The sequence below is a fragment of the Gymnoscopelus microlampas genome (assembly GCF_963454915.1).
Source record: "Gymnoscopelus microlampas genome assembly, chromosome: 1".
In the NCBI taxonomy this organism is placed as follows: Eukaryota; Metazoa; Chordata; class Actinopteri; order Myctophiformes; family Myctophidae; genus Gymnoscopelus; species Gymnoscopelus microlampas.
Window position 1 is genome coordinate 23,247,793 of NC_139962.1, and position 17,094 is coordinate 23,264,886.

The window sequence follows — 17,094 nt, forward strand, 5'->3', positions numbered from 1 at the left end:
CTACTCCGCATCCTCGCATTGCATGGATGTCTCCAGAGCTCTGCGTATGTTCTGCCAGAACAGTCCAGTGCAGTGTGCTGTCCAGCCTGGGGCCAGCTCAGGTAGGTGTGTCTCTTCACCAGCTTCCTCATGTGATAGTAGGGAGACAACTGCTGGGCTGGAATGTCCTCCAGAAACACTAGGATCAATACGTCCTTCTTCTCATCAAACAGACGGTAGCTGCACACATGGAGAGGAGAGACACTTTACTGTAACCAACAGGGCAGCGGTGCCGGCGTGGACAAAGTACTCAACCACAGTACTTGAGTTAAAGTGTAGATATATTCCTGGTCAAATATTACTCAGCTACAAGTGACAGTTGCTCAGTCAAGCTTGTACTTGATTTAAAGTACTGGAGTATACTTGCTTTTAAAAAAATGCTTTTAAAAGTATTCAAAAGTACAAATTAGAAATATTTTTTTATATCAATCCATCACAGCATTGGAATATAGAAATGATGGGACATTTCTTAATGTAGGCCTTCTCAACATGGACCCATGTTTAGTACATTCCACCAATTAACAGCATATTTTAAGCTCTGCCTCACATAAAGGTGACTAGAAGGTGGTCCGGTTGGCAGATTATTTAATTAGCTGCTGCTGTAGTGCAGTGGTTCTCAAAGTGGGGTCTGAGGACTCCAGGGGGTCCCCGGCAAAATGATGTAGCTAATATAGCATCAAATTCAGTTTAACCACTTTAACCCGAACTACAAACTCAACACGCATGGCAATGTGTACCATCGTGATCTGCAATTTTCAAAATAGCTTGAGAATTTTTGAATAATTCTGAATAATTTTGAAAACATTCAACACAAATCTTATTTGGAGGTCCCTGGAACAAAATATTTTCAAATGGGGGTCGATGGCAAATATACTGTATACATTTGGGGATCACTGACTTAATGAATCTGTAAATAAATAAATAAATAAATAACACTCAAGATTGTGCAGTGAAATGTCAGAGAAATAGCGCCCCCACCTGGCCATCTGGATCTCTCTGGAGCACCATTCACTCTCCAGGTAATGATGGCTGATCACACAGATGGTCTTTCTGCTGCCATAGATGGCCTCTGTAATGTTCTCTATGATGGGTTTACCTGGAAATCAGCCAGAAACTATTTCACATCTTATAAGAGACAGACAGACAGACAGACAGACAGACAGACAGACAGTGACAGACTGACAGTAATAAAATATTGTCCACAATGTAGAAATACTGTTACAAGTAAAAGTTTACTTGAGTAAAAGTATAAAAGTTTTGTTTCATAATCTCTTTCAAAAGTTTTCAAATCAATCTTTCAAAAATAGGATATCTACAAGGAAAAGAAATTTGTATAGCCTACCGTATGTTAATAATCTAAATTTCATAAGTAACTAAAGCTGTCAAAATTTGTAACATGAAAAGTACAACATTTCCTCTGAGATGTAGAAGAGCATTAGTTATCTTCTTTATTTATGTCTGGAGGCCAGCACAGGCTTCAGACGCGTCTCCTGCAGGAGGCATGGCGCGCTAACCACTACACTAGCACTAGCACTACAGTCAAGCATTAGTAGGCTATACCTGCATACCATTTTTTTAAATGGAAATACTAAAGTAAAGTAATTGTACCTCAAAATGGTATTTGGGTAAATGCACTTTAGTTATTTTCCACCACTGCCTGTCATAATGATAGTACTAAAGACCAGAGAGAGGTCTCTGTTTACAAGTGTTGGTGACAGAAAGGGAGTAGGAGACAGATTTAGATAACAGAGTGAGAGACAGACAGAGGTTTGTACCTGGTTGGAAGTCTCGGTGGTGTAGACAGAGTTTCCAGCCCTGCTCTCCCTCCAGCACTGGAAGCATTTCTCTGTAAACCCAGAGCTCATCGTGAACGTTGTATGAGATGAAGGCATCGTAACGCTGAGGACACCCCCTCTTTCTTTCCTTGGCATCATAAAGGAAGGCCAGGAAGAGGTAGTAGGCATAGAGTAGATGCAACCTCAGGAAGTGGTAGGTGAAGGATGTGAGCAGAGTTAGCACAATCGCACAAGTGGAGGCAACATAGCAGATGAAGCTAGCATCCATCCAACAGGAATGATAGTCAAAGTCCAGAAACCTTGTTCCCATTTTAGCCAGAGGATAGGCACAAGTGTAGCGGTGAGCGGCAACTATTGTCGTTTGGTTGTTGTTCAGCACCCACTCGAGAAAGTCAGAATTAGAACAGTCACAAGCGAAAGGGTTGTCAGCCATGTTAACATACCTGAGAGCAGGGAGGAAACGGAACACAGAGACATTGATCACCGTCAACTCGTTCTCGCTCAAGTCCAGCCAAGAGACGCGAGTCAGGTTGGCTTGTGCTAGGAAGTCCAGGGACTTCAGTTTATATTTGGAGAGATCGAGAGCCTCGAGCTGTGGTGTATTTTTAAATGTGCTGTAAGGACTAACAATGTGTACATTGCTTTGTATTTTAAGGCTCTTCAGGCTCTTCAGTAAAGGTAACTCAAGGGGAAGTGAAGATGTCATTTTGATTTCAACGACATTCAAAATTAGACTAAGAGTTTCAAGTTCATCCAGTCCTTCAAAAGCGGTGCCATCAAACCCTAACACTTTGTCTGATTCAACACTTAAATGTTTGAGCGATTTCAGACTGTTAAAATCCCCCTGTCCGACAAATGCAATGGGATTCCGATTTAAATTCAAGACTTCTAGTTTATGTAGACCAATACTGAACATATTGTCAAACATCCACATGAGATTGTCATTCATAGTTAGAACCTTTAACTCATTGAGATCTTGAAAAACACATTCTTTCAGTTCAGAGATGCGGTTGTTATCTAGTAGAAGGTGTGTGAGTCTTGTTAAATTGAAGAAGTCTAAGCAGCTTAAATCATTAATATGATTGTCATTCAGGTTTAGATACTGAAGCATTGAGAGATTCTTAACATCGTCTGGGACTTTGGAAAGCTGGTTGCCGGCGAGGTTCAGGTGACTCAGTTGCTTCATTTGTTTGATTGAATCCTTAGACAGTTCAGTCAGGTAATTAAGGGATAGATCCAGGTTGCTTAGGTGAGTACAAGGTGACAGTGTTTCACTTAAATTTGCAATGTTATTAGTCTGTAGGTTGAGTGCCCTCAGTGTGGGTATTTTGCAGGCAATATTTAAGAGACCTCTGTTTATCCTCTTCTCCATGTTGCACAACTCTAGGTACTCAAGTGAATCAAGGCTCTGTAGAGACTTTATGATGTTGTTAAAAGACAGAAAAGGATCCGAAAAATATGCCTTAGTTATATTCCTGAGAAAGTACTTGTCAGGTATGTCCCATTCCCATCCAGACAAATTACAACAGGTCATCAGGTCGACTGTCTCAAGATATGGAAATACAGCTGTGGGGATGCTAAACTTTTTTATCGACTTTGAATCAACTCTCAACTCCCTGAGCTCAGAGGACATGTTTAAGGGTAGATCTTTTGACTGAAAAGTCAACTCATGAATTGAGATGTTCAGCACCTGCAAGCGTGGTAGTTGTAAGATGGTGATGATATCTGTAATTTGATGTATATAGTTGAAATTTAGATTTAGTGTCTGTAAACTGGGGAGTAACTGGAAGGCAGCAGGGTTGATGAATTGGATTTCGTTATAATCCAAGCGCAGTATCAACAGGTTAGACAGTCCATGAAACATATCATCTGACAGTGTTGTTAGTTTGTTGTGGTACATACTGAGCACCTTAAGTTCCATCGAATCGATAAAAGCCCCATCATCTACATTACATATTTTATTATAACTCAGTTCCAAATCTACAAGATTTGACAGATTGTAAAAATCGGCCCTGTGTATAAATCTAATGTCATTATGCTGGAGTGTTAATGATGTAACGTCTCTGGGAATGTCGTCTGGTATGATAACGAGTTGACGATGTTCACAATCCACTGAAACACCAGCAGTGGCATTTTCAGAGTAAACAACAGTGCAGTCTTTCAGGATGTAAGCCAGTATGGGACAAAGATGAAGCGTGCACAACAGAAATAAGAAGGGGAAACAATGCCAACTTCCTGTCTGTTGCATCATTGCTGTCTTCAGGGTGAACGGTCAGGAACTTTTGATGGAGTAATTCTTGCTGTGGACACTGGTTGGTGACAACACTGTTCAGTATTGATGATCTAAAGAGGATACAACAGTAAAACACTCAGGTCACATCATGTAACCTTTTATTTGATCTGTAACTCTAGATTGATTCTTTATATTATACTCCACATGTCTTAAGTTCCCTTTAAAGCCAGACTTGTCCCATGTTCTCACCTGAGACTGAAATATCAAAGAAAGTAGAAGGATAATGTGACAGGGTCAAAGCAGGGGGGTGAAACCAAATTGTAACATTTTTTATTGATGATGGAAAACCTGTATTACGCACTTAAAAACATCATTCTCTTAACTATATTTCTGCACTGCATGTTTTATGGTTGACAATGTATTTCCCCCCGGTCCCCGAGCCACTTGACATTGGACTCCCCTATAGGCTGTGTGACATTGGCCTTGTGACAGCGGACGGCCAATGTCCCCAGGTCACGCTGGTGGCAGAGCGAATGAGGGCGGAGTAGGGTGTGGCCCACCTTATTCAAAAGTGAGCGCGAGCCACTTGGACAGGAGAGAGACAGGCATACAGGGCAGTGTGGAAGTGACAGCCAGAAGGGACGGTTGTGCACAGGAGGAGCAGACATACCACGGAGCAGAGGTGGGGAATACAGTGATCGCGGCACGTACCAAGCCACCAGCAGCGGACGGTGAGCAGACGGCGCAGTAGCAGCAGAGACGGGGAGGACAGACAGACGAACCAAGGAACGGAGGAGAGGTCCAGTGGCGATAACGTTGCGCGCTTCACACCCTCAAAGCCAGACGTACAGTCTGGCGGGCGAGTAAGTGTCCTTCTATGCAACGTTACCTTTATAAACCCACGGTCCTAAACCTCATATGTGAAATATACCTGAACAGATGAACTGGTTCTAGTTTCTATGATTGCAGGCAATACGCACGAAGACAAGAAGAGACAGTGATTCCTGGCCTAAACCCCCGCTCCAGTTAAACCCCATATAAGGACATTCCCACCTTTTGCATTGAACCGTGATGAGTATATGACATATAGCAATTGAATTGGCACTTGGCACTTTACTGCTTCAGTAATAGTTGGCACTTTAACGCTAAATTCATTATTTATTTGCTATAGTTTGCACAAGCCCTGTCTGTTTTTAGTGTTTGGTGATTGTCTGTATTCCTGTATTTTAGTTAGTTAGTGGGCGCATTAGGAGGTTGAGGTTTTAGAATTAGTGTTATATTTTGTTTATGCTTTTCAATATTTTATGGCTTATAGACGCCACTGTATTAGCTTAATAAAATAGATTACCTTTTTATACAAACCTGTTTCCGTCCAGCTTTCTCCAAGGGATATGTGTTGAAGTGTTGTTCTCATTTAAAAGTATTGTACTTACCTGGGTAAACTCGAACCTGTGAATAGCCTAAGAAAGAGTGTTACAGAGGACCCTACCTCTTAAATAAAAAGGTGGCGTAGTCTTGCAGTACCTAACAAACAGTATTATTCTCACAGTAATTACGCACCCCGCACTTTACCGTGCAACTGATATTTTATTGTTGTGAGTTTAATGTGTATTGTTATTTATTTATTATTGAGACAAAGTAAAGAGTGTCAGCATTCTAAAAAGAAGTGGCAAGTTACATGTGACAACCTGGCCACCGTCACATATTTGGCGTAGCGCGGCAGGACTGGGTAGAGAACAACACAAAATCCCTAAGAGAAACTGTATTGAAATTTTGCTGTTTTGCTGCTTTTTGTTTTGTTTTGTTTGGTTGAATCAAGAAAGTAATGATGATGATGCCAGTGTATCCAGGGGCACCGTGGCTACCTAAGTTTTCGGGCATAGAAGGTGAGGAGAAATACAGGGAATGGAGAGAACAGATTAAAGGATTATTGGGCACTCAGGATTTAACAGAGGAGAAAAAAGTTGCTTTTGTAGTACAGACCCTTACTGAGGAAGCTAAGCGACAAATTAGTGTAATTGACAAGGAAGATCGCAATACAGTGGCCAAAGTCTTTAAATGTTTAGACACGTTGTATAAAACATCTGTTTCTGCTTCCCAAGCTCGTGCCTTGTTCTATGGCTGTGCGCAACGCGCAGGCGAAAGTGTGCAGGCTTATATTTTGAGGCTTAGAGAGTTGTTCTGCGGGCTGCGGCGGCTCGACCCAGACACCGCTCCCTCCGATGCCATTCTGCGAGAGCAGTTACTTGTAGGACTGTCTGAAGGCCCTCTGGGTCAAGCCTTAAGAATATATGCCCGTCGAAACCCCACAGAAGACTTCGCCGCCCTAAAAAATGAGGCCTTCCTACTAGACACTGAACATAGAAGAGAAGGGACTGCTGAAATCTTGTGCCATGCTGTTAAACCTGTCTCTATCCCAACACCCTCACAGGAATCTGAATGGAGAGAGAAACTGAAACAGGAGATTATGGAAGACGTCAAATCGCAAATGCAGGGGTTTACGCAGGAGCTCATGAAAGAGATCAGACCGCTCCTTCGACCCAACACCACCGATACACGACCTCGCGGTTCGCCTCCATCTGAACGACGCCGGGAGCCGTACCAACGCAACGAGTGGGATGAGGGAGGTAGGCCGATCTGTAGGAGCTGTAGGCAGTCTGGGCACATTGCTCGCTTTTGTAAATCTGACCCCAATCATTTAAACTAGTACGCCCTGTCGCCGAGGTCCGGGAGACAGGGGTGCAGCGCGCACTCGCCAGATCAAGGGCTAATGAAGTGTTTATTGGGGACTGTCCGACTATTGGGATCACTATGGGAGGAGTCCACTTAAGGGGGTTACTGGATACTGGGTCACAAGTCACATTAATGCAGCAAAGCTTATTTGAGGAAAAATTCTCACACCTAACGTTGGGAAATGGGCCCCTTGTTTTTAAATTACGCGCCGCTAATGGTCTTGACTTACCGTACACTGGCTATGCCATATTGGACCTAGAGCTGGAGGGAATGAAGATCCCAGGGAGAGGAGTTGTAATCGTGAAAGATGAACATTGTACTCAACCGCTGATTATTGGGATGAATGTCGTGAACGCTGTATGGCATGCCCTCTTTAAATGGCCTGGGAGGCCTGTGTTTCCATGTCAGCAGGGAAGGACGCTGTGGAAGGACGCATTCGCCACCTGTAGGAGGGTGGAGGCAGTGACGAACGAAGATGGGTCCATCGGTTATGTGTGGCCGGTCGGCCGGCGGAAGATTCGAATCCCCGCGCAGAGTGAAGTGATGATCTGGGGCCGCGCTTGGAGAGGACCAAATGGAGCGGACTACGAGGCCTTGATGGAAGCCTTGCCGGATGGAAAAGATTTGGGAGTGGCCCGTGCCCTCGTCACGGTGCGCCACGGACGTGTTCCCATACGAGTGTGCAACCCACACGCATATAGTCTGGTCCTGGACCGCCACCAGAAGCTGGGGAGGCTGTACCCGGTGGAAGAAGCGGATGTCCGAGGCGGCAGGGACCTGAGCCTGTCCCTGGGGACCGACGGAGAGGTGGAAGTGGCCGTAATCAGTGTGGAAGATGATGGACCACTGAAGACCCTGCCCGAAGAGATGGAAGTGTTGACGGAGCGTGATGACCTGCCGGAGGCGCAGAAGAGAGAGTTACACGAGATGTTGTGTCGGTGGAAGAAGGTGTTCGCCATCCATGACGAGGATTTCGGACGGACGGACGTCGTGCAACACCAGATACCGACCGGAGACGCGGCACCCATACGAGAGCGACACCGGCCGTTGCCGCCCTCCATGTACCGGGAGATGAAGACCCTCCTGAATGAGATGCTGGAGAAGGGAGTCATCAAGGAGAGTTGCAGTCCGTGGGCGGCACCTATCGTACTGGTCAAGAAGAAAGATGGCAGCTGGAGGTTCTGCGTCGACTACAGGAAACTTAACGCCGTGACGCACAAGGACGCCTTCCCCCTACCCAGGATAGAAGAGACGCTCACCAGCCTGACGAAGGCGCAATGGTTCTCCACGTTAGACCTGGCCAGCGGGTATTGGCAAGTAGGAATGGATCCCCGGGACCGGGAGAAGACCGCCTTTACGACCCCGCTGGGCCTGTTCGAGTTTCAACGCATGCCGTTCGGGCTTTGTAATGCGCCCGCGACGTTCCAGAGGCTGATGCAGCAGTGTCTGAGTGGTCAGGTGACAGAATCCTTGCTGGTATATCTTGATGACATTATAGTATATTCACCTGACTTCTCCTCTCATCTACAGCACCTCGAGCTCGTCTTCCAACGCCTGTGGAGACATGGACTGAAGCTGCGGTTAGACAAATGCAAACTTCTGCGGAGGGAAGTGCAATTTCTGGGCCATGTCGTGGACAAAGAGGGAGTGCGGCCCGATCCGGAGAAAGTGGTGGCAGTGCGGGACTGGACACCACCCTCAACGGTCCGCGAGGTCCGCGCGTTTCTAGGTCTAGCGGGTTACTATAGGCGTTTCGTGTCCTCTTTTGCTGCTATAGCACGACCCTTAAACAACTTATTGATAGGAATCCCAAATGACGTAAAATCCCACCAGTGTAAAGTCGAGTGGACTTCGGAGTGCCAGCGGGCGTTTGATGCGTTAAAGAGTGCCCTCACACAAGCCCCGGTGTTAGCGTATGCGGATTATACACAGCCTTTTGTGGTTTACACTGATGCGAGTGGCCGTGGGTTGGGAGCGGTTCTAGCCCAGGTCCAAGACGGTCACGAACGTGTAATAGCTTATGCAAGCCGCAGTCTCCACCCGACCGAGCAGAATGACGCAAATTATAGCTCGTTCAAATTGGAGCTTTTGGCCCTTAAATGGGCCGTGACCGAGAAGTTTAAAGATTATCTCACTGGCGCTCGATTCACAATATTCACGGACAATAACCCTGTTGCGCATCTCCAAACGGCTAGATTGGGAGCTGTGGAACAACGGTGGGCTGCTCAACTTGCGTCGTTTACTTTCGACATCAAGTATCGACCGGGCAAAAACAACGCCAACGCTGATGCCCTATCGCGGTTCCCAGTGCAGCCTGTAGATGTGGCGGCTGTACAATCGACGCCAGCAGCCCGGGAGGATGAGTGGAGAGAGACGCAGGATCGGGATCCAGATGTGCAGGTGGTGAAGAGGTGCGTGGAACGGGGGAGAGCCCCTAATATGGTGGAGAGGAAGAATTGGACTCGGGGAGCGCGCCAACTGTTACGCCAGTGGAACAAACTGATTATACGAAATCATGTGTTATATAGGAAGGTGACCGATCCTTATACCAAAGAACAATACTCACAGATCATTTGTCCAGGTTCACGCAGAGAGGAGGTATGGAGAGGAATCCACACGGCCGCGGCGCATGCTGGGTTGGAGAGGACCTTGGCCCAGCTGCGACGTCGGTTCTATTGGCCAGGCATGGAGGGAGCGGTGCGTCAGTTACAACAGGGTTGTGTCGCCTGCAGCCTGCAGAGGAACAGGTCAGAGCCTCGGGCCCCCTTACAACCCTTTGAAGTCTCATATCCACTAGAAGTAATAGCCATTGATTTCCTCACATTAGGTAGGCCTGCTGATGCGTGGCAAAACATTCTGGTAGCTACTGACTTATTCACCCGTTATAGTTGGGCTATTGCCACCCGAGACCAGACTGCGCACACCACTGTCCGTGCGTTATGGACGCATATTATCCAGCCGTTCGGCTGTCCGGCCCGGTTCCACTCAGATCGAGGCCCCAACTTCGAGTCCGAGTTAATGCACCATTTATGTCAGACTTATGGTATTGCAAAAAGTCGCACCACTCCGTACCACCCGGCTGGGAACGGTGGAGTGGAACGATTTAATCAGACATTACTGAACATGTTGCGATCACTAGACACTGATAAACAAGGAAGATGGAATGAGCACTTACCCGAGTTAGTTCATGCTTATAACAACACGATCCATAGTGCTACGGGTTATGCCCCCGCCTACTTAATGTTTGGCCGACATTTGAGGCGCCCTATAGATGTCCAGTTAGGAGTGCAGTCAGCGCAAGAGCGCATGGGAGTGGGTGGCTGGGTACAGGACCACCAACAGAGAATGGCGACAGCTTATAGGACCGCAGGGGAGAGGATGGGAGAAACGGCCAAGAGGAGAAAGCAGGTTTATGACCGTAGGGCCGGTATTACACCCCTATTACCAGGAGAGAGAGTGTGGATTCGAAATAGGAAGAGAGATGGCCAGGGGAAATTGAGTACGTGGTGGGACCCCGAGCCTTACGCAGTGATGGAACAGGTGGGAGCTACGGGGTTGGTGTACCGAGTCAGACCCGAGAAGGGGGAGCGAGAAAAGACCATACATAGAAATGCGTTGAAAGTGTGTGTAGCCCCCAGGTCGCCCCACGAGGACCCCCCAGCTGTAGTGCAGCCCGAGCAGGTAGAAGCAACAACGCCGCAGTATTATGGGTTTCTCTCCGTCCCGAGAGCACCAGATGAGCCACGGCGCTCGGGAAGAGCAAATATAGGCCAGCCACCCCAGAGGTATGGACATGATTAGGGACAGTTGCAGGGACTGGCAACGGAAAAGTGGGGGGGGATGTGACAGGGTCAAAGCAGGGGGGTGAAACCAAATTGTAACATTTTTTATTGATGATGAAAAACCTGTATTACGCACTTAAAAACATCATTCTCTTAACTATATTTCTGCACTGCATGTTTTATGGTTGACAATGTATTTCCCCCCGGTCCCCGAGCCACTTGACATTGGACTCCCCTATAGGCTGTGTGACATTGGCCTTGTGACAGCGGACGGCCAATGTCCCCAGGTCACGCTGGTGGCAGAGCGAATGAGGGCGGAGTAGGGTGTGGCCCACCTTATTCAAAAGTGAGCGCGAGCCACTTGGACAGCAGAGAGACAGGCATACAGGGCAGTGTGGAAGTGACAGCCAGAAGGGACGGTTGTGCACAGGAGGAGCAGACATACCACGGAGCAGAGGTGGGGAATACAGTGATCGCGGCACGTACCAAGCCACCAGCAGCGGACGGTGAGCAGACGGCGCAGTAGCAGCAGAGACGGGGAGGACAGACAGACGAACCAAGGAACGGAGGAGAGGTCCAGTGGCGATAACGTTGCGCGCTTCACACCCTCAAAGCCAGACGTACAGTCTGGCGGGCGAGTAAGTGTCCTTCTATGCAACGTTACCTTTATAAACCCACGGTCCTAAACCTCATATGTGAAATATACCTGAACAGATGAACTGGTTCTAGTTTCTATGATTGCAGGCAATACGCACGAAGACAAGAAGAGACAGTGATTCCTGGCCTAAACCCCCGCTCCAGTTAAACCCCATATAAGGACATTCCCACCTTTTGCATTGAACCGTGATGAGTATATGACATATAGCAATTGAATTGGCACTTGGCACTTTACTGCTTCAGTAATAGTTGGCACTTTAACGCTAAATTCATTATTTATTTGCTATAGTTTGCACAAGCCCTGTCTGTTTTTAGTGTTTGGTGATTGTCTGTATTCCTGTATTTTAGTTAGTTAGTGGGCGCATTAGGAGGTTGAGGTTTTAGAATTAGTGTTATATTTTGTTTATGCTTTTCAATATTTTATGGCTTATAGACGCCACTGTATTAGCTTAATAAAATAGATTACCTTTTTATACAAACCTGTTTCCGTCCAGCTTTCTCCAAGGGATATGTGTTGAAGTGTTGTTCTCATTTAAAAGTATTGTACTTACCTGGGTAAACTCGAACCTGTGAATAGCCTAAGAAAGAGTGTTACAGAGGACCCTACCTCTTAAATAAAAAGGTGGCGTAGTCTTGCAGTACCTAACAAACAGTATTATTCTCACAGTAATTACGCACCCCGCACTTTACCGTGCAACTGATATTTTATTGTTGTGAGTTTAATGTGTATTGTTATTTATTTATTATTGAGACAAAGTAAAGAGTGTCAGCATTCTAAAAAGAAGTGGCAAGTTACATGTGACAACCTGGCCACCGTCACAATAACAAGATGTAAACAAATGTTGTGCTTCATGTGGAATACAAATGCGCATGTACTATATAACAGATTATTATACAGGTTGAGTCCAATACAAGGCTATGTGACTGCTTCTGAATACAACTGACCTGAAGCGAGAAATCAGAAACATATTTAAAATAAACAGACAGTGTTCTTCTCCACTATAGAATAAAACAAGTTATCGTGTTGTAAAACTGTCCATGGACTTCCATGGCGCTGGCGGGTCGCTCCAGTGGCGGTTGCTTTGGAAACTGGCCACTCTTAGTACAAACTGAGATCTGGCCATAGTTCATAATGAAAATACATGCTTGTTTTCTCAACAATCACAACTACATACAGCTGTGTTGACACTAGGGGTGCAACAGTTAATTGAACTTCAACTAATCGATTTAATCGATTATATGATAATTCAATAAAATTATCGATTAATAATCAATCCATTTTTGGGCACAGAAATAGTGAAAATAGCATCTACTATTTTCACTATTTGTGCACCACACCAAAATATTGCGTAAGTGGTTAATTGATTTGTTGATATATAAAAATAGAACACACTTCTCGAATATTCGATTCACCAAAAAGGTAATAGAGCACCGAAGTCTGACGTAATTTACACATCCTACCTGGGTCGCGGTCCCCCCCCCGTTCTGAATTCCCATAGACGTGTTTAATAACGCGTCAAATAAGAACTGTGTTCCAAAAATAAACAAATGAACCCGGTGGTTTCACTCTTATGGATATGAACCATCAACTGACGGTGAGAAAACGCTAATGTTATTTCCGACGAATTAGTTACATTTTCGCCAGACACAGACTGTTTCAAATATGAGTGACTGACTATCATAAAGTATACAGAGCCCCCTCCCTGACAATATCGCCGAGACAGTTTGTTTATTTTTGGACCACAATTCTTATATGAGACGATTCTAAGATGACGCAATGTTATTCTCCATAGAGAAATTACTTTACGAACCAGGGGATGGACGAGTGACGTCAGGACTTCTGTACTCTATATCGATTGAATTATTGTTAAGAAAATAATCGATAGTTGCAGTCGTTGTCACAACAGTTTAACATGGAGATGTTTCTTAATCTTCAGACACACATGATGTAATACTTACTGAGGTTGCCTCATTAATCCACCTTGAACAATATTCATCTGCTTTATTGTTACATAATGTCTGAGAAAATATTAGTCTCTCTGTGGTGTGCATTTCAGTTAATTCAATTCTCCAGTCATCCTTGTTTTCCCCATGCACTGAAGCCTCTGCCTCTTACAATGAACTGTATGCAATGTACAAATCTGTCATCTATGTCCTTCAAGATCAACCTTGCAACACATAATACAGAAAAGTCCCCAGGAATTGTAGATTGATTCCAGGATGCTTTTCAGCATCTTTCTGCACCAAAGAAATTCAAAATTTTAAGTAAGGCTGCAATGATCGATTATTTTCTAAGCGATTGTTGCATTGATTGTTGCTTTTTTCAAATAACCGAGAAGCAAATCTTTTATGTTTTTTTTATTTTTATATATCAACAAAGGGCCCTGACCATGTGTCGATGTGACACACAGAAAGGCTGTTTTCACTTTTTATTACATGTTTTGACTTTTTTTTTTAAACATTCAGCCTATAATGACATGCTCCCAAAATGGGGACAGACTATTCATTTTATTATTTTATATAGATAATCAATTTATAAAATAATCAATTAAGTCTATTCGTTCGATTGAATATTAACTGTTGATTATATTGCAGCCCTATATTGAAGCTTACCTGAACTCCTAAAAGCCAGTGACCATCATCCGTCCAATGTGCAGGTCTGAGGGGAATGCAGGGTTCATCTCAGTCCATGTGCCCGCCACAGCGGGGCTGACACCTCACAAATGACATGGTGTGTTAATAGTGGAGGGAAGTGAAAGAAGAGGCCCCCCTAGAAATGCCCACTTAGCAAAATACCTTAAGTCCGTGGAAATAAGTCTTTCATGATGTGAAGAAATAGCTCTGCCACTGACTGCAGGCAGTGCACACACACACGCACATTGAGAGGAGAATTTTGTTTGTGGCAGTATTCTTCCAATTTGACATAAGATAAGATATTGATCATTGGAGATGATCAGGTGTCATAGCAGCCACAGCAACAAGGTTGAACAGAGGGGCACAGGTAACAGAAAGAGCCCTATCTTCCACCCGGCGCAAAAAGCAGCGCAGAGCACAGCACTGTTTTCCAACCAACACAGTTGTCTATTTTTATACCACACATTTTGGGGTTAATACGTAACTTTATTAGAGTATTTCCATTCTTTCTGTGCTGACAGTTGCTGACAGGGACCCCCGTACAACATTTGGGTTATTAAAATGGTTCAAAAACTTTCCAAATTGTTAAATTTCTTAAGATTTTTTGGAAATGGTAAATGGCTCACAGCACGATGCGTTGAGAGCTTCTAGGTCAGCTATTAAAGTCATTAAACTTCAGTAGCAGCTAATTAAACAATCTGCAAATGGACCGCCTTCTAGTCGCCTAGAAGGTGTTCTAGGACAGTGGAACCACAGTGAAACAATGGCGCTTCTCAGCCAATCCCAGTGATGGGGCGATGTGGGGTGGAGGGTCATTTACTGACTTTTCAGGTTCAGCCGACCAGCCCGTCCCCTCGGGCTATGAGATTTAACCTCCCGATTCAATCTTTAATCGCACACTGCAACAAAGCAGTGCTGAATGAAATCTACAGTATGTTACTGCAAATCAAAGCGGGTTGCAGTAACATAAACATTTGCCTGTTGCCAACATTGGACTGTCAGAATCCAGGAGATTTTGGGGTGTGTGGTTTGGGTATTAGTCAAGTAATTAATCAACATGTTGCACAGTCCAATGCTCTAGAATGTGTTTGTAGAGGATAATATAAAAAATCACTGAAGTTCAAACCCCTTGGAGTTTCTTTCTCTTAGGTACAATGTTACCATCATTTGATAGTTACTGAACTGTCCTCACCTGATTACTTAAAAGTGAATATCTCTGTATGATTGCATACACTGAACATACCCCCCAAGCGGGGGGTTTGGGAGTCCGACCCACCGATTTGTTTCAACATAGATGTAATACCAAATCCAAGAGAAATGGCAACCCAGGAGTCCAGAAGGAGTTGTGGTCCAGGAGTTATCCTCCAGGAGACTCCTGCAGGATCCAGGAGGGTTGGCAGCCCTGATTGGATATGCTCCAAACATGTGCATATTTTTTTTTTACAACAATGTACAACAAATTGCAAAAATAGCAGATTTACAGTAAAAGCAAGCTACTGTGAACTTGTAGATATGCTATTTTCACTAGTTTTGATTGAATGCAGTGAATGTTCACCTATAAAGACATGGCCAAAATAGGAATGCCAGGTTGAAAGTGTTTAACCACTTGTACCATCCCTACTCTGGGGCTAACATTCAGCGACAATAGCAGATCTACAAGGTCACAACGCGTTATGATGCGTTGTATCCTTGTAGATCGGCTGTTTCTCTTTCCTCATTTTCACTACCCATTCTCTCACTCTCCTCAACCCTTGCACATGCAGGGATAATTCACAAAAGTATTTTGTGGCCTAAACTTGCACAAATAAGAAACATCTACTTCTCACAACAACTACAAAGGGTGAAATGCGCCAAATTAAATTTCTATGCAATTGAGCCTCATTGGGGGGAAAACCCCAACTCATAGCCAGGGCAGCCCACTTTAGAGCCAGGAACTCCAGTTTATCAGAATGAAAGTGATAGTTACTCTCAGACTCACTGCTGTAGTCACACTAGTCCACAGCTGCTTCATTTCACCAGCAGAGCATCACAAGTGCAGAAGAACGTCATGATTCATGAACCAATCAAATAGGAAGCCAGTGCAGAAGCAAGCAACAAAGAACACAGTCTCAATCAAGCCAGAGGCATCAAGGAGGAATCAAACCACCGTCTCCACAGGGATGAGTAAATATAACAAAAACAAGACAGGGTCTAATAACGGCGTAGCTCCCATGTGGATCTCAACCTATGATTTCAGTCATCTATATGTATGACTCCATATGTGGGAAAGGTTTCAGCCCGAATCTACCCCCATTCACTTTTTGTTTTTACACTTATCACATTGAGGTTTTAACTCTAATGTTTATCTCTTCGCTCTTCTTAAGACTGTAACTGTTGCGTGGGATTCAGTGCATAATGAATTTCACGTGCCTTTTACTTTGTGATTGGTATTGTTGACAATAAAGTTGTCATTGAACCCTGACAATCCAGGAGTCCTGAGTTGGTGTCAGCTAAACCTGTTCCCTCATATCACATTGGCTTCCATATTCTCCATTCATTGGCCGGTATTCAGCTCTTGGGCCTACATGTCTGCATTTCAAGTGCCTTCATGCAGAGCACTTTACAATCACAAATTTCATTCTACCATACACACACATTTACAAATGACAATGGAGACAATCATTAGAAGGTACCACCCCCAATGGGACCAGTTAGGGTTCAGTGTCTTGCTCAAGGACAATTCAACATGAAACCAGGATTAGCTGTGGGAAATTTGTGTTTTACAAATGGCCACTCTCACCCCTCAGCCACAGCCACCCCGGCTGGTCCTGGTCATCAGTCTTGTCCTGTGTATCAGCCTTGGAAGTGTCCCGTGCATCATCTTTTCTTCTCACCTCTGCTTTAGTCATGGATTTATCCTGGTCATCTGCCTTGGACGTATCCTGTTTATTGGCCATGGACTTGCCCTGTTCATTGGCCTTGAATTTGTCCAGTTTATCGGCCTTGTCCTTATCCCGTTCATCAGATTTGGCCTCGACCAGACGCGTTGGCATCGTCCCGGTCATCTGACTCGGCCTTGCACTCGTCCCGGTCATCGGACCCTGCCTTGTGTCGTTCATCGGCCTTGTCCCGGTCATGAGCCTCAGAGTCATCCCATTCGAATTCGGCCTCGTAACGGTCATCGTACTCCTTGTCATTGTTATCGGACTTTGCTTTGTGTTGTTCATTGACCTCGCCCCGT

General features: G+C 45.0%; 1 pseudogene across 1 annotated transcript; it reads right to left on the reverse strand.

The window, feature by feature from the left end:
- LOC311043207 (toll-like receptor 13) lies at positions 1-16,810 on the reverse strand (annotated as a pseudogene). The gene is made up of 4 exons: positions 16,654-16,810; positions 1,815-2,375; positions 1,018-1,135; positions 1-219 (listed from the first exon to the last, which is right to left on the reverse strand). The product of its transcript is annotated as a toll-like receptor 13 (transcript).
- Between the last annotated feature and the right edge of the window lie 284 nt (positions 16,811-17,094).